We start from the raw sequence: 26,245 nt of genomic DNA, 5'->3' as shown, positions 1-26,245 counted from the left end.
GGAGATATCGACGTAATTATTTCGCGCGACACACCGTCCAATGATGGTGAACAAATGTGCCAAATGATTTTAAAATCTGACGATGAACGACATAGTTATGGCTCGGACAAGCTCATTTATGGCCATTTTTGACCTTTGAACTCAAAGTGTGACCTTGACCTTGGAGATATCGACGTAATTATTTCGCGCGACACACCGTCCAATGATGGTGAACAAATGTGCCAAATGATTTTAAAATCTGACAATGAACGACATATTTATGGCCCGGACAAGCTTATTCCGCCAGACCGCCAGCCAGCCAGCCAGCCCGCCAGGAAAACCAGGTTAAAAACCAACTTGCCATGCCGGGCAAATACTTAGAAAACCTACTTGCCCTGAACGTAAAGCCACTTGCCCAATCTTGAAATATCACATGAACTGTAAACCTCATATTTTTTAATGAAGATCAAAATGATACACCACTAAACCTTTTTTATTTTTGCACATTTAACAAAATGATTACAGCATTTAAAGTATAATTAAAATCTAAATTAAATGCTCTTTGTTCTTTTTTGCACTTGCCCGGGAGGACAACTAGATTATAAAATAACTTGCCCGGACACAACTTTTACTTGCCAGGGGCAATAGGACAACCATTAATATTGAGCCCTGTACAAGTACTGAAGTAACCTACTTCATGTTTATGCCTCGTGACTAAAACTTACATAACGTACATTAAGCACATAAAAGTGTCGATAATGGTGATGCAATTGCCTTTCAGATTATGTTTGCTATATTTGTAATTAGTATTAACAGCGCTTCTGTTAGTGGACGTCCGGGCGTAAATTACGCCCGAAATTGGCAGTCGTACGTCCATTATGCAAATGGTGGAAGTCCCTTGGACGTCCGATAATCCGCATGTATGTACGCTATTTTCTAATACACAACACGTTCAAATGTCAAAAGTAAATGGGGTTATTCAGACCGTTAACTCCGCACAAGAGCTACTGTTTTCAATGAATTTATCAGCAATCAAATATTTGAGTCCACGCTTTCCCCGCGGAAGAATGATGTTACGTTGTGCATGAAGTCTAATTTGTGCATGATTTTCATCTGTACACGAAATACACGAGAAATGTTTATTTGTTGCTAGAATTTTCGTAACTTTCCGTGAATAGTGAAATCCTGATTTTTTCGGATAATACTTTGATTATACGCATTTGAAAATAAGCAGTCTGCATAATTAACCCATCCCCTGATCGCAAATGCGATGAAATCTCGGCTCTGGAGATAGCAAAAATCTGAAAAGACAGTTTGGAAATAAACCGACAAATAATCAATTTACGAAAATTTGTTCGCGTGCGAGATCATTTGAGAACGAATTCGGCATTTCGGAAATGTTCATTTGGTACCGATTTTCTCCGGTATTTTATTTATTTATTTCCAATTTGTTAGCAGATGGTACTGACATGGACTGCAATTGACGAAACATCTTCGCTAGTTTCTCTCAAATCGCGTCACGTGATTAACGCATGTTCAATGGGAATTCCTCCATCCCATAATTCAACTTGCGTATAATGGCGGATGGTAGCGGACGGCAATATTGTCCGTATTTTGGTTTTGAAAATAGAAATCGTAATACTACTGGATTATAGGGTAATGGATAGAGTAGGAACATGTACGTATATTAAAATTCTAAAATAAAAATGGGACTTCGAAATTTATGTCTGGGACGTCCAAAATTTTAGGCTTGGAATTCAGGACTTCCAACTTTTAAAAGCTAACGGAAGCGCTGGTATTAAAATTGGAGACCATATAATTAATCGGTTAAACATTGTTTCGCAGTTCACATTTTCAGTTTTTATTTTTTTTTAGTCAATCCAAAGGTTCATACTAATGAACGACACAAGATTGGCAGACTTGTCATAAACATATATTATATTTCAATATGTGATGTTAATAAAGCTACGTGAGTATGTAGGGTTGATCACATAATTTGCTTACATACTTGTTTTAATTCAACATATGGCGGTATTTATTTAAATGCGCACAAATCGCGATCAGAACCACTATCAATTTGACACTTACTACACACAACACTGAGCATGCGCATTATTGGAAAATAAATATATTCAGTTAAGGCGACCATCATTCGCTTGAGTGTATACTTCAGAGTATTGTAGATATTTCGAGTACTGCGAAGTATCCTTTACAATTCATTGTGGAAACCGGATTCGTCAATTGAGAATGATCACGTTCAAACCAAGCTGAGACTAACATGTTGTTTCGTATACTTCGGAGTAGTGTACATATTTATGATTACGTGAAAATCTCTTTTTGTGTTACCTCGGAATCAAGATTCGTTAGTTTAAACATGTATATTACCAATAAAAATCATGTTGTGACATAAGAAAAGGCTATTATAGTATCACAAAGGAATCGAATATAAAAAAGCTACGTTTTAATTTACTTTCAATATTGTCGCTATTGCTGGCTTGGGTTTAATTGTTAATTTTTAGTTAAACAAAAAGTTCGTGCTAATGAACGACACAAGATTGGCAGATTTGTCATAAACATACATTATATTTCAATATGTGATGTAAATAAAGCTACGTGAGAATGTTGGTTTGATCACATAATTTGTTTACAAATTAGTTTTAATTTAACATATGGATGTATTTATTAAATGCACATAAATGGCGACCAAAACCACTATCAATTTGGCATTTACAACACACACCACTGAGCAAGCGGCATTATTAGAAAGACAGAGACATTGCTTTACAAGAGATTAAAACAACTTGTAATTGATTGTGTGTGTTCTTTAAAATATTTTGTTATTTATATCAACTTTATTACTGTTAACATTAAAACATCGGAAGAGTGTTTCGGATTATAAATTATTATTCTCATTTGGGAATTTAACGGAACATTAATTCTTATGGTATAATTGTTTTGAATTGTATATTAATTTGTTACGTGTCGAAAAAATGTTTTGATAATATTATGCATTAATAGCACAATTTCCAGGAGGAAAACGTTTTTTACATGAAGGCGTATGACGCAATAAAACGTTTTTTGTAAGATCGTATTGCATTCGATCTAAATTTTAATACGCTCGTCCAATGAAAGCTGTGTTCCACATTATGCACTATACTCTTTACACTTCTGAAAAATAGCGTAGTCATATATTTGTGTTAATGAAATTCTCAAACATATTTACCGGCATAAATGTTTAAGATTATTTTTCGGAAGTGATGTTGCAATTATGTTTGATTATTTGATAATTGTGAACATTAGAAAAGCTCTATGTATACAGTTATCGATACGATTCGGTTTATATGCATGAATTGGCGAATCATCGATGTCAACGATATCCACTGCTATCACGGCGAATCGCAGCGAATCACCACAACATTGAGGGGATTTAGAGCGAAGATTATCTTGCTCTCGCGCGACATCGGAGTGACGAGTCACGTAAAATCGCAGTGATTTTCCACCCAAAAAGCAAAATGCCCGCCCTGACTTCGCAAATAAGGCAAAAATCACGGGTCGCGTAGTGTATCTATCTATCTATCTTAAATAATTTTAATAAGCGTGCTCAGTTCATATACACTCGTAATTTAAAATCAACCCCCCCACCCCGTTTTAAAATATCAGCTTTATCCACAGGCAGCAGTATCATAAATCCCCCCCGGGACCTCCCCCCCCCTCGAGCTTACCCCAGGGGTTCCAGATTGTTAAATGTACACCTATTGTGTATGGTTTAACTTTCCAACAACGAATATTGACAAAAATAACAGTTTAAAAAAATACCCCTCTTATAGGTTTTATATATACACAAGTTATGAAACGTTCTACATGCCTATTGCTGAAAGATTGTGGAACACTAGTTCTGGCTACCATAACTTTAAATGTGGTTTTTCATGATTTTTGACTGGCGCGACTTTATAGTTATGGACCAACCCTATTAGGAAAGTCAACCAGAAATTCCCGAAAAGTTGACAGTTAACAAAGACCGGTCCAAAACAGCTTTTAAATGCAGTTGTTGGCCCAAATCAACCACTGGATTGGAAAGATTGACATTTTCCACATTTAACTGATATATTCTTTCACAAAATACTATCTTAAACATTTAAAATGTATCTACATGTATTCTGCTCTTACATATCGAGAAAAACAGCAATGTGACAGACTTTCTTGAAATGCAAATCCCCCGAGATTTCACGGTCATATGACGTTATTTCTATTTTTAGTAACAAACCATGTGCTCAAGTGTTTTCAAATTCAGAATGACATTTCCCGGTATTTTAATTATTCTGGCTTATTTTGTAAACAAATTGTAGTGTCAATACAAAGTCAAAGTAAGTATTATATAAAACTACCTGATTCACAATGAAATCAGTCGTATAATTCACCAGACGTAAGTTGTTAATCACAAATAATAGATTTCAGAAAACGAAAGTAATGTTTACAATTTCAGCATAAAATGTCAAGGTCGATCCGAAAGTGTCCAAATGAAAACTTGTCACATGACAAAGCGACAATGGCGTCAAAATTGTGAATTTCAGACTGATGAGAGTTATTTTCATCTATTGTAAGATGCATTTGAAACATTTGAACCTTAAAATATTCCTCGATGCAGTAATTTATATTCATTCACCAATATATGTAGAAATGTATCCAAGAAAATGAGCTTTCTTTGATTTATAGCGTGACATAAATATGTTACGACTCTGGTTGACTTTCGATACGGGGTTAGCTTCAGCGTACAGGTCTGTCAATACTATATAAACTGTACGCTGAAGTTTCTTTAGCTAGTGGAACACTGGACGTGACCTTTTTCACCGAAAACACACATGTTCCCATGCAGTTGTCAACAAAATACAACTGGATTCGTTAAAAGACAGTAAAAGCAACGTGATTACACAACAAACCGATCTCCTTCTAGGCTAATAACTTTAATATTCAATTTAATTTGACTTTCTCGCTATATGTCACTCGGTGTATCATCAACACATGTACACCATTTTAATTTTATAACGCGTTATCTGGTTGGTTGTTCTCATTGTGTTGGCCAATGATATGGCGTTTTAGAATCGAGCATTCGATCGACAAAATATGACAGCAAAACACAGACATGTAGCGAGAAAGTCAAATTTAATGGAATATTAAAGTTATTAGCCGAGTAGGAGATTGGTTAGAAGTGTAATCTCGTTGCTTTTACTGTCTTTAACGAATCCAGTTGCATTTTGTCGGCAACTGCATGGGAACATGTGTGTTTTCGATGAAAAAGGTCACGTCCAGTGTTCCACAATCTTTCAGCAATAGGAATGTAGTGCGCTTCATACCTTGTGTATATATAATACATATACGAGGGTTATTTTTTCATACTGTGTACAGGGGTTTTTCAGCACTGTCTGCGCCTCCGGGAAACGGAGGCATTCCCAAAGCAAACGGACCCGTTCCCAATCGAATTTTGATTGCATTTTTCCCAATTCCAAAAAATAAAATCTTCCAAAATCGTAAAAAGTAAACAGAATTTATATCCAAAGAGTGACTTCCCTTCATTCGCGACGTAATAAAGCCTTTAGTGACACAGATTTTTTGGTTTATTTGCCTGATGCATTTACTCTCAGCGATGACGTTCGAACTGTTCCGCATTATATACGAGTATATAGAGCTGCACAATACACATTCTAAACCATATCTTTAGACGCTTATTTTCAATCATGGCTTCGCTCAATAGTAAATATTACATTAAAAAACCACGAAAAATAGACCATGGTTCAAACAAAAATCTCAAACCTAAATTCAAGCACTTTTCAAGGACTTTTTAAGGCCAAATTTTCATTTTCAAGGCCGAGAACCGTATGTTAGTTTCCTTTAAAAAATGCATTTTAAAGCCAGATTAACACAGTATATATCATTTATTTGCTCTAACACATTAAACTAATTTCACAATAAATCACTTGTGTTATTTCTAATTATTACATACACATAAATGTTATCCATCCTTAACTCAATGAGTCTCACATATGTATTTACTTTTTAAAGTTATTACAAACAAATACACTGTCTCTTTATATGCTCACATCAAACAGACTAGTTCATTTCATTTAAACAGAAGTCAGTTACTATAACATTTTGTATTTCACAGGGCTGTTGTTGTTAATGTCTGTTTTAGATTGCACAGTTTTAACAATAGCACCTTCCTGTTTCACCAAAAAGCACAATGCAGGACCCCTGTTTGCTTCTCAATTTCATGTTTTCTTTGTGGGTTTCCCCTTTATCGTGGCTTTTCAAAGCGCTTTCACCCATTCCCCCCGACACCAATGGTCTTTATATAGACCCAACAATGTGCTTTTCAAATGTCATTTGTTTTCTGTTCCGAGGAACATTCATAAGTTTCGCGCAAAACATAACGATAAACGTCATTGTGACAACTTCTTTATGACCAGAAAATAGCGCCATGAATATTCATGTTTAAAGAATGTTGACGTATCGTATAAGTTGTAATTATTTAAGCATTTTTCTGCATATCATCGGTGTTTATGACCAGAAAGTAGCGCCAGGAATATTCAGTTAACCACTCTGGTTGGAAACGACACTTCCCCATCCCTGAATTTTTACTCGCGAAAATTAATCACAATGGCGAACCTCTGACGTAGTACACATAATCTGTGACGTGTACACTTAATGTTTCGTACCCAATAGTGTACGAAACTTATATTTTGGTACACATTTTTTGCGCGAAGGAGTTTATGATAAATTTTCTTAATATTTTCCTTAAGAACGATTTAAGTTTATGGCGATGATAAAAGTAATTTTGAACAAAAAAAAAATTCAAGGCTTTTTTACATGAAATAAGTACTTTTCTAGCACTTTTTCAAGGCCAACCTTTGTTCAAGGGCTTTTCAAGCCTAGGACTCGTTTTCAAGCACTTTTCAAGCCCTGTGCGAACCCTGTAGACGCTAAAGGATGTGTAACGATATCATTGATGTTTTTGAAACGCTCAGAATCTTCCGAAATTACTGCTGCGAGTAACCCTGAACAGACAGGCTCGGACGATACGCAGGGAAAGGTATTGTCTTGATTAGACTCAGTGGAAAGGCCATTACACCAGGGAAACTTCTGGCAGCAGTTGCTGGTGACGAGGCTCTGCAGGCAAGGTTTCCCAGAATGTTCCAACTCGTCCAGCTGATGTGCACAATACCAACTAGCACTGCTGTGGTAGAGCGAGGATTCAGCACCATGAACCTGCTGTGCTCCCCATTACGCAGCACATTAACTCAAACCAAACTATGTTACATGTATATGATGCTTACCTGCTTTGAAGGTCTAGACCTGAGTGACAAAACATTGGAGGAGCTTTGTGATGCTTTTAAAAATAGAAAGCAGAGAAAAAATGTTGCTGTAACTTGTGTTTGGGCAGTGTTTGTTTTGCATGTGTTTATATAAAGAAAATTGTTAAACCACAGAATTATTTAAGCATGATTAATTCATTTTTTTTACCCAAAATGAGCCGTTTCACAAAACAAAAATTCCCAAAATGGGCAATTTTGTCGATAAAAAATTCCCAATTTGGTCAGACTCCTTTTCCCAAAGTAGGCAGAAAAACCCCTGGTGTATTTTTGTCAATATTCATTGCTGAAAAGTCAAACCATACACAATAGGTGTACATTTAACAATCTGGAACCCCTGGGGTAAGCTCGAGGGGGGGGAAGGTCCCGGGGGGGGGGGGGGAATTATGATACTGCTGCCTGTGGCTTTATCACACGAGCTTCAAACGTGACTGTGAGTCATTGAGACACCAAACAACTCAATTATTTTGACCGAATCTAGTGCGTTGTGATATTTAACCTAGAGCAAGTGTCTTATTAAAATAATTTGAAATTTAATAACATATTAATGTACAGATTCACCTAAACAGTCAATTAAAAATGATTCAAAGTGTAAGCTGACACTATTTACAACATAGTTGGATTCGCACAAATCGATAATTATATAAAAATAGAAATTCGGGAATAGCATTTAAATAAGCGATTTAAGATTTGGCATTTCATATAAATACCAGCGTAACTTTGATAGACACAACAATGATCATGCATTATATAATTAAAGAGCTACTTACATTGTTTGTTAAGGTTTCGCAACTTATTCCAGAAGTTTTAACATGGCCGCCATAACCTGCAGGTCACACAAAGAACCGGAAACAGTAACGACTCTATTGATTGCACGCGCTGAATAATAAAACCCGAAATTAATCGAGCGCGTGGTTACACACAACTATACGATTTTCTTTGTTCGCTCGCCGAAAGTGTGGTTTTGTTACGAAACTTTCGGTCGTTTTGAGAAAAAATTCGAATGCCGATTGGGATTTTTTCAGATTGGAAATTTGGGAATTTTTGCTTGATTGGGAAAGTACCGTTTACCGGTACTTTATAAAGAAGGAGGAAAATCGCTGCGGTGTACAATACCATTTGGCGTGCATTATCCTCTTATCCATATATATACTCATACGAAGTTTCAATGAAATCCGCCAAAGCACTTCCAAGATATGGCTCTGGACACAACAGTGACAGACAGACGGACAGCCGGAGGGACAGCGCCAAAACAATATCCCTCCGCCTCTGGCGCGGGATATATACTCATACCACGTTTCAATGAAATCCGCCAAAGCACTTCCAAGATATGGCTCCGGACACAAAAGTGCCTATAGTAAAAAGCATTTTTTCAAGATACAAAGGGCCATAACTCTGTTTTTAACAGATTGTATACAATGCCATTTGGCGTGCATTATCGTCTTATGCATATATATACTAATACCAAGTTTCAATGAAATCTGCCAAAGCACTTCCAAGATATGGCTCCGGACACAAAAGTGCCTATAGTAAAAAGCATTTTTTCAAGATACAAAGGGCGATAACTCTGTTTTTAACAAATGGTGTACAATGCCATTTTGTGTGCATCATCCCCTTATTCATATATATACTCAAACCAAGTTTCAATGAAATCCGCCAAAGCACTTCCAAGATATGGCTCCGGACACAAAAGTGCCTATAGTAAAAAGCATTTTTTCAAGATACAAACGGCCATAACTCTGTTTTTAACAGATGGTGTACAATGCCATTTGGCGTGCATCCTCTTCTTATGCATATATATACTCATACGAAGTTTCAATGAAATCCGCAAAAGCACTTCCAAGATATGGCTCCGGACACAAAAGTGCCGGACGGACGGACAGCTGGACGGGCGGACGGACGGCCGGACGGACAACGCCAAAACAATATCCCTCCGCCTCTGGCGGGGGATAAAAATTCCCTGAAAATTTCATCCTGAACGCACATGTTTAAAGCTATTCTAAAGAAAGCACAAGTAGTTTGAAAAGTAAAATAGTATTTAACAAACACAATCCTCATACAAAAGACAGTAAAAGCTGAAGTAAACATCAACAAGAGATGTGTTCGTCGGAAACACAATGCCCCCTATTGCGCCGCTTTGAAAAAAAAAATAAAAAAATTAACTTTGACCTTGAAGGATGACCTTGACCTTGAACTTCCACCACTCAAAATGTGCAGCTTCATGAGAAAGCCGCTTTGATTTTTTTTTGACCTTAGAGGATGACCTTGACCTTGAACTTCCACCACTCTAAATGTGCAGTTTCATGAGAACGCCGCTTTAAATTTATTATTTTGTTTTTGTTTTTGTTAAACCTTTGACCTTGATGGATGACCTTGACCTTGAACTTCCACCACTCAAAATGTGCAGCTTCATGAGATACACATGCATGCCAAATATCAAATTGCTATTGCTATCTTCAATATTGAAAAAGTTATGGCCAATGTTAAAGTTTTCGGACAGACAGACGCCATATATTTGACATTTGACCTTGAAGGATGACATTGACCTTCACCTTTCACCACCCAAAATGTTCAGCTCCATGAGATACACATGCATGCCAAATATCAAGTTGCTATCTTCAATAGTGAAAAAGTTATGGCCAATGTTAAAGTTGTTGGACGGACGGACAGATGCCATATATTAGACATTTGACCTTGAAGGATGACCTGCACCTTCACTTTTCACCACTCAAAATGTGCAGCTCCGTGAGATGCACATGCATGCCAAATATCAAGTTGCTATCTTCAATAGTGAAGAAGTTATGGCCAATGTTAAAGTCTTTGGACGGACGGACAGACGCCATATATTAGACATTTGACCTTGAAGAATGACCTTGACCTTCACTTTTTACCACTAAAAATGTGCAGCTCCGTGAGATGCACATACATGCCAAATATCAAGTTGCTTTCTTCAATATTGAAAAAGTTATGGCCATTAAAGTTTTCGGACGGATAGACAGACTGACACACATACACACATACTGACACACTGATGGACAGTTCAACTGCTATATGCCACCATACCGGGGGCATAAAACCCATAAAATCAACAATTAGACACACCTTTTTGGATTTGTTCCACAGCTTGATTATCCAGGATCATCACTTTTTGCTGCTTGTCGTTTTGAGACATGGCCTCCAATTGGTCAGTTTCCATCCTAATTCGCAAGCAATCAAACAATAGTAGTAGTAGAAATTAAATTAATTCATTCAACATTATTATGGGACCTCGTACATTTATGTATAAATACATGTTACTTGATTTATACGAAACAAATAATAATCGTATAGACTGTTACACAAATAACACATACACAACAAAGACAGGTGGTAGAAGAAAAGTCTTTTGATTTAATGTTTAAATAAGTTAATATGCATTTCAAATCACGAAGCTGTCAAAAATATCGCAAATAATGCGACACTTTGAAGCAACGGAATAACATAACTTTGGATAGCGTGCGAGGCGAGGCTTTTAATGATCATCATATTCCTTTTATTTGTCAAAAGACTACAAAATGACTCACAATTTGCTAAGAATCACTTTTTATTTTCACATTATCTTCACTCTTGAAATACGTTCATTTTAAATTGTTATTTTGCAGGTTTTGATATTAGATTGTGTGTTTTTGATTTGATTTGTATGTATTAATTTATCATTGATGCGTGACGCTGGCTGAATCTAACTAGGGTTGAACTTCAAATTACACATACTATAAAAAGTGATCTTTAGCAAATTTTGAAAAGCATATGTTTATATAAATGTAAATTTAGCTTAACGAAGTGCAATTTTCATGATCAGGATTGAGACGTATACAGCTTTACGAAATCTCACTTTAAACTCACTTTAAACTCAGTGCACATTGTTGTTTCTCCATTAGTCAAACATAGCAGCAATCGTAGTATATTTCCTGCTTAAGTCTATTTTTTTCAAGAAGAAATATGTTAACCTTGACGACCATTCTGAGAGAACTGATGCTTTCATGAAGCTGTAATTTCTTGCTTCATGCAGATAAACGATATTTAGTTAATCATATCTCTGCCTTGTAACCCTTTGCATGCTGGGAAATTTGTCGTCTGCTAAAATGTCGTCTGCTGAATTTCTAAAATTATCATTTTCTTCTATTTTTTTTTCAAAGAATACTCTCAGAATAGCAAACAGTTTGGATCCTGATGAGACGCCACGTTCTATGGCGTCTCATCTGGATCCAAACTGTTTGCAAAGGCCTTCAAAATTCGGTTCCAGCACTGAAAGAGTTAAAAAAAATCAAAATAAACAATACACATTCAAGGAATTTGCAATCGGCCTGAGACGGTCATTGTGATCATTTATTGATGATTTTTTAGGCAATAGTGCCATGTCTTTCATGTGTTGTTTAAAATAGCCTAAAGTATAAGTTAGTGTGTACCGTATAAATGTGATAGGGTTCCACTTGTCCGCTGTTATATTTTGCTTGACGTTATTTTGTTCTCTCCTCTTATTAGCTGTTGTTTATGCCCCCGGTAGGATAATATATAGCAGTCTCACTTTTCGTACGTCCGTCTGTCTGTACGTCCGACATTCCGTTTCCGGAGTTACTTGACTAAACGCTTACAGAGATTTACATGATTTTCAGGTATTTGCCTTGTTTTAGATATGTGAGTCTTCCTTCATAACTAATAGTTCAAATTAATCAATTGATTTTTGATGAAGTTGCGTGCCTTGGACTAAGCTTGTTTTTTAAATTAACCTTAACCTTTTTGTCCTAAGTGCTTTTAGATACTAACCTTATTTGTGGTGTGCGATTCTACACACATGACTTACAGATCAGGTTATAGTTTCGGCCCGATTCATTTTTGTAACTAAGTTACGGGCCTTTAAATTAATAATTTCTCTAAAATAGCACTTCCGGATTGTTTCCGAAACGATTTCAGATACTTATTTGCATATTGATATGTGAGTCTACCTGAAATGGCTTTCAGAGCAAGGCTGGTTGTTCTGGTCCATTGATATTTTGCAAAGTAACGAGCCTCGGAATTGTCTGTTAATTAACAGTTTCCTGACTTTTTCCTAAACACTTCAATGTATGGTAGATTGTCTTTCACAAACACAGTTCATCTTTCATACAACTTTATGTTCTTCGTTCAGCATATTTCTGTAGTGTGTCTGCTGATATCTATTCATTGTGTGTGTCTGCAACTTGGTGCTCAGTACGTCATGTTATGTTTAAGGTCACTGATTCTTTCACTTTGATAATTTTGCTTTATTGTAGAGTGTGTTTCGCCTCATGAGATTACCTGTAGATATGAAATGTGCATGTGTTTAACAATGTAAGTTTTAGTTGTTATCTTGGACTATATGAGCCGCGTTCTGGGAAAACTGGGCTTAATGAATTGCGTAAAGCAGAAAGTATCGTCTCAGGATAATCTGGTGTTACACTTTACGCACATGCAATAGACCCAGAAAATATTCTTTTTTTAGATTATTTCCCTCCAGGGTCAGTGTGGCGTGTTGAGCGAGGGACTCTCCAGCATCTGGATTCCCAAGGGCTGGACGTGGGACGGGGTTGTGAGTGTCCAAATAGGTCCCAGTTATACACGTGTCGTGACCTCGACATTGGAGACCTAAAGATCGCGCCAGATGCAATTACATTTGCACTGACTGACTGAATGTTTTTTTAAAGATAAGAAGATTAAATGTTTTACCATGGTTACGTGGCAGATCTAACTGATATCGAATTGAAAACAGTGAAAATAATCGCATTGTTCATTGTTTTATACCCGTTAAAATAATAATTTAAACTAGTTTGAATTGGGAACCAATAATGAACACTCATACAATATAATGGTTTCTTGGTGTCAGGCAATACATAAATTGACAAAAGGTGCAGTGATTTTATATCCCTAAGTTTTGATACCAAAACATGATATTTAAATAAAAAAATAGGTTATGGTTATCTCTAGTAAAAGCTAAGCGTCTTAGCATGTCTTATAATTCTGTGCGCAAACCTTCTACATTACGCTTGTGATTTTTGTGAAACGTTTACAAAATGATTATCTATCTATTATTAACATAAACAACGTACCAGATCATGTAAGATCCAATGTCCGTCTCTTCGCTGATGACACTGCTGTCTACCTCACGATCATCAACCTAAATGATGGCAACCAATTACAAAAAAATATTAATACATTGGAGCGATTGGAAACCAAATGGGAAATGCATTTTAACCTCAGTAAATGTCAAGTCCTTAACATAACTCGAAACAAACATAAACTCAAACATAATTATATATTACATGGCCATATCCTTGAAACCGTACCAAGTGCAAAATACTTAGGAGTAGACTTTTCCGAAGACCTTTCTTTCAGCGCTCACATTAATAGAATATGTACAACAGCAAATAGAACACTTGGTTTCCTTAAACGTAACATCCAAACTATAAACAAAAAAGTAAAAGAAACTGCCTATAAAACTCTTTTCATGCCTCAAGTAGAATACTCGTCTCCAGTCTGGTCGCCATTCACTAAACAAAACATCAATAAAATCGAAATGGTTCAGAGAAGAGCAATCAGATGGATACATTACAGCTTTTCCACTTATGATAGTGTCTCAGACATGCAACAGTCACTCGGTATGAGATCTCTAGAGAACAGACGGACTGATACTAAAATAGTATTATTTTACAAAATTGTCCACTCATTAGTAGCTGTCCCCAACCCCACATATTTTGAAAAACCCAGGAGATTGACTCGCCATACCCCGGGCGCATTTCACATCCTTTAGCTTATAGGCAGATTTACACAGTAGCTAACTATTATACATTTTCTTATTTTCCCAGCACAGTCATACTATTGAACAACCTCCCACCAAAAATTGTCCTCCTGCCAACGTTTGAATCCTTCAAGCTGGCAGTAAGCCAAATTTCATACAATTAGTTGCGGCAGAGGGTGTTTTTAACCTGATTTTAACTCTTGTCTATACATATACTAACACTTTCAAATTCTGTTTCAGTCTTACTTTCTTTCTTTGACGTCTCACTGTCAATACTTTTATTGTACAATATTGTATAAATCTTTTTCTTTCGTTGACAGCGCGATCTTTTTATATTACCCGAAAGGGAAGTTCAACAGTATCCGAAGAAAGTTAGATAGACGCCATAACACGACAATTGCCCCACGAAATGGGTTTCTTACAAGGTGAGATATTAACGCACTTATCGTCTTACAAAACGCTTGCAAGTCAATTTAGCGCCAGACATTAATCACATCAGATTATTTTTTTAAGATGAAGTAGTACATAAGGAGATGAACATTTCAAATCTTAATTCTGTTTCATCTTTATCTAAACGTGTATGGTTGAAAAATATATTGATTTTGTCGCACAAATCTCGCAAATAATGAATGAATATCATCCGACTCCTGCAGACGCTCTTTGATGAGAGGAACATTCTCTTATCATGTGTCGTGATAAAAATCAAATTAAATTAAAATAACGAGATAATATAAAGATTATGATGATACAGTGTAAGTTCTTTGATGATTTTCAAATGTTTACCATTTTCAAAAGTGTTGTCATTTTAAGTTCACAGCATAATTACAGTAGCGACTTCAGTGTATTCGTCTAAAAATAGCTCCCCTTCTGGCAGTGTTGTGTTTAGCATGTTTGTAAATTGTCATAACATGTGTACAAATTATTAGATTTTCAGCGGGAAATTACATATTAAGCAAGGTAAGGTATTTTTCTTGGATTTCTAATATTTAAAACTTGTTTTAATATTAAATTAATGACGATTACATACATGCCATAATTTTTCAAACCAATTCCGGGACATTGAGTTAAATTGTCCGGGACTTTTGCCGATTTTCCGGGACATGTATGATATGTAGCGATATTTATAGACATGTGCATTTTTGGTACGTTTTTTTTTTGTTTCGCATCGTTCATTGCAAGTTCGAAAGTCTACCCGGAATACACTTGATCTATTAACGTCAAATTCAACATTACTACTTCCGTTACTAGATACAAGCCACGTGTTTTCAGTGTAAGCGTTCTAAACATAGATGGTGACGTCACTGCGTTATTGTTATTAAGACCGGTGTGTAACGCGTAGTTGTTGATACGCCTTTATTCATTTATAACATTTATATAATAAAAAATACAACAATACAGTACCGTTAGATCGTCAACTCAACTCAATTCACAATACATACAACCATTCACAATAACATTTTATATGCTTACTTTTTTACTCAACTTCTTTGTCGGTTAAACGTGCGAACATAAACTGCTTTTAATTTTTTACTCTGCGATGTTGGACTTCAGATGTGTGAAAAACTATCATTTGCCCTTACGCAGTGGGAAATAATGACGTAGTAGATTAAAGTCAATTAACAACCACATTAAACAATGCCGCCTTTTCGGTTTGACCGCGAACGTGAGACAATCGAACAGGACCCCTGTTAATTGATCAATTTTGACACGTAGCGTAATCTGCCTATTCGGGTAGGCATTGTCATGGAGACGCTGCAGATATACACAGATTTGAGGTGCAGTTAAGCTTAAGATAAGGTACATGTATATATGTATTTTGTAAATTCCGGGACATTTGACAGATTTTCGGGACAGCGGGACAAATTCTTCATTTCCGGGACTGTCCCGGACATTCCGGGACGTATGGCATGTATGCGATTATTACGAAAGTTTCAATCAAAGTTAGGAAATTAAACGTTCGAAATCCGCCATTTTTGTTTTCATAGGTGTCGTAAATTCCGCTTCTGGAATGATTTGATTTCGGGAAATGTGGCTAGAACTTACATGAGTTCTATTGTAAACAGACGTACCCAGAGCTACAGATAAGGTGCGTATTCGCGTAAATACCCAATGTTAAATTGCTGATTACGCATAGAAAAATAAATTCTGCGTACCAAAACCTACTCCTATAAATATGAGGTCGATTTACATCGACCTCATATCGTTTAACGTTATTTTGCAATAGCATCGTTCTGACATGAATTCATGTCGGAAGCTTTAACGGCATCAAATTCATATAACAGCACAGAATAATCATGCAATAAATTATTAAACATAAAATATAAACATTATTTTACTAATTGCATTAGAAAAATGTTTATACAAACTTACAAGTAATGTTAGTCCAGACCTTAAAACACTACCACTGTTCAAAGTCCATATTGTTGCCATATATCACTGTGTAAATTGAAAGTTGCATAATGTTACCTTATTGGTTGGTTATAAATACATTGTTTCTCTATATATAGTATTCGATTAAGACGAAAATAATAATTTACGTGGAATGTCATATTAGTTTTCCATTAAACTTTGATCTTGCCGTGTGTGTTTATGGACGTTATTAATTATGTTATACTTATTTTTGTATTTCATTAAGAATTAGAACGTGTAGCCCTTTTTGTTAACTGTTTTTAGCAAACGATTCGCGGCTTAATATGACACGGAAAATAGTTAAAGCGACACTTTCATTTAAAGGTTTAATGTGAACAATATTAAATGAAATCTTTTTGGTATTAATATATTTTATTGACATGTGAAATTCAATACTTGAAAAGGTGTTTAGTCTTTAAAAAGATGTCGCTGATATTGGTAATTTCAATAACTGTTAATATGCTTAATGTTGTATAAGAAATTGAATAGTTTCACTGAGTTGTATTCCCGCCTAAAATCCGATATCGTAAAACGCGCAACGGTTAAGAATAAGGTCTGAATAAGTTTAGGTATTCAGATCCGAATATCAGCAGCTGTGCCAGTTGGGAAGCCCCGTTTTGGCTTTAACAACCGCAAGAGAAACAACATACTTTTTAAAGTCTTGCACTAAGACTCCATGATCACAAGTATAGGTCCCTGCTGTGGCGTATGACACCATAGTGTTATTTAGTATTGGTCGGCACAGTATCTGATCATAAAGAGACTATTGGTTGGTGCTGAACACAGGGGCAATAAAACCACAGATCTATCAATAAACAAGATTATTGAGATATCTTTTATTGAACACCGCGATAAAAATGCTCAAACTACGGACTCTAGATTACACGGATTAGAAACATGGCAACATTCTCAGAATCATCACTGCTATATGTGTAATCACCTAACAATTCGTCTAAAATAATTTATATTTGAGTTGAAGACGATGAACTGTTGTATAAGTCTGAATAAACTATCTGTCTGCCTGTCTTAATCTAAGCCGCCATCGTCCCAGTGAAAAAAAATCTGATTTTGAATAGTTGGACATGATGCCCTGATGTCAAAATACGAAATGACGCGCGTAACACCGACCGTGATTTTCAAGAATCTAATAAATTGATAATTTAAGGTAAATAACATTTCATATAATTATACATAATTCCCTCGTTGATAATTAACAGCAAACAATGAATGTTTTTGACACCCATTTTATTTCAAGTATGCATGCAAAGCCGAATAAAATCGAGAGGGTCCGCTATATACGCTGTTTCATCATAAATTTATCACCATTTCTGTGTTATAAACAAGAGCTGAAATTGTTAATTTATTAAGATTTATTTATAATAAGCTTTTATGATATATTTCTTGAACAAAATATCACAATATATTCCATAAAAATATAATAATCATGGCAAAGGAAATTCAATGGCCGGTTTCTAAACAAAAGCATAATCGCCAAGACCGTAGCATCAGTTCAGTGCGTTAGAAACGCGCGCTACTTTCTTCCGCCTTCATTCCTTAATTACTTTCGTTTTTAACATTTTTTTTTCTATCGTATACAGAATTCTATTCTCCTAAGCAAGATGTAATTTTTAAAACTGAACTCCAAATATTAACGCTACAAATTGGTATTAAGTACGAACATGTCAACCGTAAATCTAGATTCCAAAACTCCAAAACGGTATAATATTTGCAAAAGTTAAAGTTATAACTCGCCGGGCTGTCGAAATCAGAAGAACGCTACAAATTGGTATTAAGTACGAACATGTCAACCGTAAATCTAGATTCTGAAACTCCAATACGGTATGATATTTGCAAAAGTTAAAGTTATAACTCGCCGGGCTGTCGAATTCAGAAGAAAAACTTAATATATGTTTATATATCTGTTTACTACATAACGTAAACTTTCTAATGATATATAATTTGTCAAAATCGGCCGAGAAATGAAACTATAATTCAACAAAAGACGTGAGTGGGTACATCAAAATGTATAACCTCGGCGCTTGGCTGTACGCAAATTGTACAAGATCGATAGCCACAACACCGTAAAACGCGCGGTGGTAAAACATAAAATGTGTATTTCTTGTGTTTATCTCGCTATAAGTCCATTAATAACAACGGGAGTATACTAAAACGTATATTTTTTGAAAGAGAAATTAATAAGCAACAAGATAACGTATAAACCAATAAAATCGGGTGAATAGTTTTTGCATAAGATTGAATTTACTTCAGTAAGGGTCAAATACTCAATTCATCTCCTATCAATATACACTCCGTGATACAACTGGTAGTTTAAACTTACACATATAGGTTTCATTTAATTATAAAGTACAGAAATATAAAAAGTGATGTGGTTTGTTGTACAACAACAATTGGTTATGTGTAACCTATTCAAAAAATAATTTCGTTCAAGATAATTCAATGTAATTCTATAAACGACAAACACACTTCGTGTGTTGTGTATGTTTATTTTTAAAAATGTACATAAGTGGTTTAAAATCACAATTTTTACACATTTAAGAGGTAATCGCTCACATTTATGTCTTATTAATGATAATTTTATGCATTAGCAAAGATTTAACGAGAAAAACTGAAGTTTAAGTTGAACTCAATTTGCTATAGGAAAAGGACGGTAGCCGTTTAGACGTAAGCGGGGTAGCTTACGTCTAATTATTTGGACTAACCAAAACCCAATTGAAATTGCCGATTTCGCATATCGTATTTGTCCTCTGCGTAACGAGTAAATAATTATGTCTCGGAAATACCTGGGTCTGAAATATTCGGATTCTTTCTGCTTCGTCCAAGCGCTTTTAGTGTAACCTTCAGCACGATAATATGTACAGAAGAATGCGTCCATGTAACTACGCGTTATTGTTGTGAAAATGTCAAAACCGCGAAGCCGTAAAAAGGGAAATATCGTATCCCAGGCACAAAAAAACTAATTTTTAAGTTATTTAACTGCGAGCAAAACAAAGTGAGAAGCGGAAAATATAGTGAAACTAATTGTTGATGATGTTGTGTAGGAGGCAAGCGCTGACCGTGCTTACATTGTAAGAAAACGAATCGTCGAACTTTCGCTAGAAAAAAGGATTGTGCTTTTTTTAATCAAGACTGTATATTATGGATATATCTACATAATTACACAAGATCTCTGAAACTAATAAATTAAGAGTGGAATTTCAACCAGCTCATTCAGGTAAGCATTTGAGAATTTAAGACAATGATAATAGCAATTTTAATACAAAAATACCCAATTGTCAATTAAAGAAGTAGGTACCGTCTTTTTTGTACCCAATTGAAAATGAAGATACCCAATTGAACTCAAAAGTAGTGGGTATTTACCCAATTACTCAGAAAAGTTATCTGGAGCTCTGGTAAACAATAATCACAATCTAAGATAAAACAATATTTTGTTTTGAAAAATTACATGAAAAGGGTTGAGGTGAAATAAAAATGCATATTTTACCTTTTCGTATTTTCGTTGGCATCGATTTTATGTTATTTTATTGAAGACTATGCTGTTTTGATTACGAAACAAGACACATTGACCTAGTTGTCGTCTGCGCATTTTATTTTTGGAGCCTTTACAAAGTCAAGGTCGATCTATTTATAAACTGGAAGTTGTAAAATTGAAAACGAAAGTAACCAAAACAGGTGCCCAAAATTAGACCGAGATAAAATAATTTACTTAATAATTTGTGTTTTGAATGATTTTAGTTTTGTAAATTAATTTCCCCTAAAAGACAAACATAGTTTGATTAGGTAGCAATAAGTTGATTCTTATTTATTTACAAATTTAACCATTATTTTGTTATTTGATATTTGACAACTTTGAAATGACGTCAAAAGAAACCTTATCATTTTGGGAAATAATTAATGATGGCGATTTTCTTGTTCTGTTTCTTGCATCAAAAACTTATTCTACATTTAAAATACTAACATGATTTTATTTGTACATTAAACTACATTTACATTGTAAAGGCAGCTCTGCTGGTGATGTGCATTTTTTAAATTTGTAAATGTTGAAAGCTTGATTACATGAAATCAGTTTTAAATGGACAGTACTGTTTATTTAAGAAGTTGAAATTATTTGACAGAACTGTTTGCATGATGCATGTACATAATAATAATTATTTTATGTTTTAAATGAGACACATTGAAATTGTGCTTGTAGTTGTTATGCATCAATATTTATTTTGTGAATTTGAAGTAAACCATTTTGTGATTTATCTAAAGTAATTGTTGTACTGCTGCAAATTAATAAATGTTTAATTTATACAATAAAAAAAGAAATATGAACACAAAAGTGTATATTTAAATTTAAAGATACCATCAACAGGGCGTTTTAACCTGTTTTTGTGAAGCGCCTTGAGCCCTTGCCGCCCCCCCCCCATTTTGTGTAAAAATGATTAGCAAACTGTTCAAAATTGTGAAAAAGTTAGTCGCAAACTTTCTTTAATTGTGAAAATTTGAGTTGCAAACTTCTTGAAATTGGGAAAATTTTAGTTGCGAATTATTATTATTGCGAATGTAAGTATTTTTTATTTTTTAAATGCAATTTCAGACAAAAATGCCCGCAGTCACTAATGAAAAGGTTATCACAATAATCAAAAGACAAAGCATCGGTAAAACATGCACAGTTTTGTCAAGGGAAGAACAAGTCGATATAGGCAAATCCACATTGTTGAAATCATTAGAAAGAACATATAATAAGATAAAATAAAGCGCAAGTTAAAGGAAAAGAAAATTTGAATATATTCATGGAAAAAAATATACATTTTCTGAAAATCAGATTAAATCAGATGCAAACATTAACTCAAAACCTCTAAGCCAGAGTACAGATGATACAATGGAACTGTAATATCACAAGTATTTTTATAAACAAAACAACATTTGTCTGTGCTTTAAAATTGACTTTATTTGGACTGTCAACTTACTGGTGCAACATGGATAACATTAAATATAACATTACAGCACACGTTTGTTCATAATAAATAAAGTTCATGTAATAAAATAACAATTACTAAACCTATGAGCACATGGCATGCACGCATATGGATACATGTTTTCTATTAATGTGTTTTAAATACAATGTGTTTTTCCTCTGTTCTCAGGGTTTTTTTGGCCCGATTTTATAGCCGATAAATAATGTTCCCAATCCCCAAAAGTATATTTTTCCCAAAATGTGGCAAAAACTTTCCATTTTCCAAAAAAAATATTTTGTTTTCTTTTTTTTTTTTGAAGGAAGTAAAATGCGTTTTTTATCTCAATTTCAATTCAATTACATCTAACAAAGTATTATACGATTTTTTTCTTTTAATTTGAATGATTATAAAGACTTATATCAAAATTAGTATTTCCCTAATCAGTGGACTTTTCATGTGGAAAAAAAGGCTAATGAATTTATTTTCCCAATTTCATGAAAATGCCGATAAAATTCCCAATTCCAAAGCCATGGGCTATCTTCTCAAAAAGTTGAAAAAAAAACTGGTTCTACAGGTTCCTGGCTTTCCGGAATGTTTTAATCTCAAGTATGATAATGGCGTGTTGATCCGTATTTAGATTTTAAAAAGGTGGTAAGACAAATGCAACTTGGCATGATGTTTCATGATAAGTACCGGTATATGACATTAACATAACAGAAGGGGAGCCTTTATCAAATTTTTTTATTCTGAAAATATGTGTTTATTTTGTACAGAGAACAGATTTTCATTTTTTTACAGGATGCTGTGTTTTTGACTGCAGTTTGCCATTATATTTTATGGCAATTGTGACAGTTTTTCGGTGTTAATCGATTCAAAATACACATGTATGTTACCAGGGTTTTTTTTTAGAAAAAGGGGAAGACGCTGGACGCTGGGTAAAAGGGGAAAATCGAGCGCGAAAGAGACATATTTGGGGAAAAAATAAAAACTGTTCATTTCAATGTCTATAACTCGCCTACAGACTTCAGGGTTTTTTTTTAGAAAAAGAGGCATGTCTCTGATTTTTTTTGTTCTTAAACACATGAACAAGTATGATATTAAAGTCAAAGTCCTAAATAAAGTTGCAGGCGTAGATCTAATAATGGGAAATGTTTTCAACTGGGGCCGGGGAACGATGTCAATATTGTGATTTAAATTTCATGATGAATGGGTTGACGATCAAGATCTGCTACAGTATTGGAAGGAAAAGGTGCGGCAGCTGCCGATTGTCTACTTTCACTTTCACAATAATCCGACAGTATTAATCGATGTTGATTATATGTACCTCCGAATCCTGCTGGGTTTCAACGGTTTTTGATGATTCATTATTAAAAAAGGCGTCAACGCAATTAATATTTCCCGAGTCCGAACGTTTTATTTTGTTCGTGTATGAACGCCAATTGTGAGACTTTTTTCTGTTTTAACGTTTATATCTTGGCTTTCACATAACCCGGATGAAAATTCGACTGGTTTCCGGTAATTAATTGACGAAACACCCTACTCGCGCAAGACCGTAATCCAGTAAAATAGTCACATGATTAATACGATTAGTTGCCCGGTTTCCATGACGTAATTTAAGAGCTATATATAGAATCACTGGGATTCCCAGATTTGAGTGTTCGTCGGGAGGGAGAGAGAGAGAGAGAGCGAGATCGTTGTACATGGTACAAATTGGATAAGTGTCGACTTCCCAAAAGAAAAAAAAACACATTTCTTTGAGGGTAAAATATTATATTTTGGTGAAAAATTATATTTTGGGAGGGGAAATGGTAGTTTTAGGGGAAAAATTCTGGTAGGGGAAGACGCCGAATATCGACGTCACTTTCTTAGTAAAAAAACCCTGGTAACATATACATGGCATCTAATTGGTCAAACTATATTTAACTGACCAATGATATCCATTTACCGGTAGGCATTATAACAAGGTAAACTAAAGTAAGAAGTATCGAAAATAAAATTGCGGGTAATGGACACTAACTTGTACAATGTTAAATGATAACATTTTTGGAGACCTATGACGAGTGCATGTTATATATTATGTTATTATTTAATAATATTTAATAGTGATATCTTATAATAATAATTATTATTATTAAAAGATATCACTAGAACATTGTTTATATTTAATAAACAACCTTTTTAAAGCCATGCTTCATAAATAAATTCATATTTTAATGTCCTTAACTACTCGAAAAATATGAAAAAGCTATCTAGATCTTTTTTGTTAGAACGCAGTTTCTGATTTTGCGACTGAGTTTGAAGTAGGTGTTGTGTAACCAGTTAAATTTCCTAATTGTACGTAACAAACTTATTGCAAACATCAAAACAATGAGCGATTTCATTTTCATGATGTAGTATGGAGTTTGATCTTCAAATTTTCAACTTTGAAAAAATATGATTTGTTTGCATTCATTTCACATTTTGCTGGTCGCCAGGACCGACATTCTTGTTAAACCTGCCGGACCAAATGGAAATCTGCCAGTCAGGACCGGCGTACCGGCAATTTTGCCAAGCCTGTACAATTGATAGTGTTGAATCCAGTAGCTGAGATGGGAATGGCTTAAATAAAGGCATTTCATGCGTTGTGGGTTTGATAAAAAGGCATATAAGATTATTTGATTTTTTAATCATCTGAGTAATACTTATTTTGCAATGATTGTGTTTGCAATAATGATACTTAACTCAACTTTGCTTATTGGTAATTATTGCTAAAAACTGAATTATTTACAATTAAATACCTGTATATATTCTGAACTAATCTAGACTTGTTTCTCTATTCTTTCAGGTCTGTATACCCAAGTATGAGCTGGTTAAAGATGCAAGCTTCACTAAAACAGACTTTGGTGATCACATTTAATTGCCAAGTACAGACCAAGATGACAGTTTCACTTCACTGACCAAGCATGTAAGATTATAGCAAAGTTAGAGCCCACTTGCTTTTTCGCATCTTACTCAACTATCCTAACTGTTAAATTATTTGCCGTCTTTAATCTTTAAAGTGTGTTCTGAACAATAACCAATTTACCCATCAAAGACTCGAACATATTAGATAAATATCAATCAAAAATGAAATGAACGTTTTTTTCTGTTCTGTTCTGAAGGATTTAAAAGAAGAACAATGGCTGAAAATCTAACACCTTGCAGTGGATGCAATTACCCTTGTCAAATTGGGTGATTGAACCACAACCCCAAATCAAGTAAGTTGTAAAAGTTATTGGTCGTTTGGGAGGTGGCAATTTAGAGCAGTTAGGTTGATTGATTCTTTTTAAAGTGATTTTAATAGCTGTTAGCGGTTTGGTCGGATCAGTGAGTGTAACCACCATTGAAATATAAGAGGAAAAATAAGAGACTGAAAAATGGTAGTTGACATATCAAGTTGGTCGTAATGACAAGGTGGTCATTTACAGAGTGTTTATTGTTTTTGTTTTGTTGTCATTTTTCATTCACATTTCAGCATGTTCAGATTCTTCAAGACAGATCATTTTAGGCAAAAGATATAAAGATGCAAAAGAGGTAAGTACGCAGACACTCCTAGCCAATTTCACTACTTTCATATACATGTATCATTTTTCTGTTGTTCAGTATAGTCCACGCGTTTTCCCCAATTTCCCTCGCTACTCCACGGACACGCCCTCGGAGGGAGATTAAGAACTTCCCGCGATATGCGGAGTTTGCATGATTGGTACCGCCGAGGTTAACGATCGGCAAATTGACACATTGTAATTTTTTCCCAATTGGAAAGTAGTGATTTATGGTACTTTATAAAGAAGAAAAAAAATCGTTAGGCATACCACATACATATCTAAATTATAAATAAAGCATTTGAAGAAGAGAGGGCTTGTCTGCCTGATCTAATGTGTACATCATTATTATTTGTGGGACATTAATGTATTTGAATTAACCCTGTTTCACAATATTTGTTCCCAGGCAGAATTGTTTTTACCCTTTAAGATGTTTTTGAAATGTTTTACCTTGAAGCTTTGGGAATGTGGGACCAGTCATGCCCCTTTTTAACGCTGGCATAGTTTTCAGGTATTTTCATTAACTGGTGATTTAATCTCTGGCTGAAGGGCCATCATGGACCTCTTGTTTTTGAGAAATATAATGGTAACAAGTCACTTCCTCTTGACTTATGTCTTTGTATAGGTAGCCATCTTGTTTGAAGAGACATTTTACAACAGCAATGATGAGAGTTACCGTGTTCTGTGAGTGTCAGAGGTCTTCAACAGAGCTGTGGAAACAGGTATGGGAGACATTAATTTAGCCACGTTCTACAAAACTGGGCTTAATGCATGTGCGCAAAGTGTCATCACAGATTACCTTGTGTAGTCTTCACAGGCTAATATGGGAAGACACTCTCTGCTTTAATGGAATTTTGTGTTTAAAGGAAGTCTCTTCTAAAATAAAATTCCAGTCTTGGCAGAAAGTGTTGTCCCTTATTAATCTGTGCAGACTACACAGGCCAATCTGGGATGACACATTTCACCCATGCATTTAGCCAGGACGTATTGGCCAGATCGTTACCCCTTAGGTTGATAAAAAGAATGACCGGTGCTTTATTTAACAGCATTTTTGACTCGACTGAATGCCGGAACTGCGCCAATGTCATTCCGCGCATGCCCCACTAACCGTCAGGGTTTTTATGCCTCCGGTAGGAGGGCATATAGTGATCGGACTGTCCGTCTGTCCATCTTTCCGTCACA

At 35.0% G+C, this 26,245-nt stretch overlaps 1 protein-coding gene and 1 long non-coding RNA gene across 2 annotated transcripts in view; one reads left to right on the top strand and one right to left on the bottom strand.

Annotated features, from left to right (window-relative positions):
- Window positions 1–26,245, bottom strand: part of LOC127843882 (uncharacterized) — a 129,312-nt gene that overhangs the window by 41,439 nt on the left and 61,628 nt on the right. The window lies entirely within an intron of this gene.
- On the top strand, window positions 14,606–25,148 carry LOC127843902 (uncharacterized). Its single transcript, XR_008032432.1, has 4 exons — window positions 14,606–14,885; window positions 24,328–24,447; window positions 24,644–24,739; window positions 24,997–25,148. It is a non-coding gene; the product is annotated as an uncharacterized LOC127843902 (long non-coding RNA).

Source organism: Dreissena polymorpha, chromosome 9 (genome assembly GCF_020536995.1).
Source record: "Dreissena polymorpha isolate Duluth1 chromosome 9, UMN_Dpol_1.0, whole genome shotgun sequence".
In the NCBI taxonomy this organism is placed as follows: domain Eukaryota; kingdom Metazoa; phylum Mollusca; class Bivalvia; order Myida; family Dreissenidae; genus Dreissena; species Dreissena polymorpha.
Note: the sequence above shows the minus strand (reverse complement) of the source record. Positions and strands in the feature narration are given on the sequence as shown.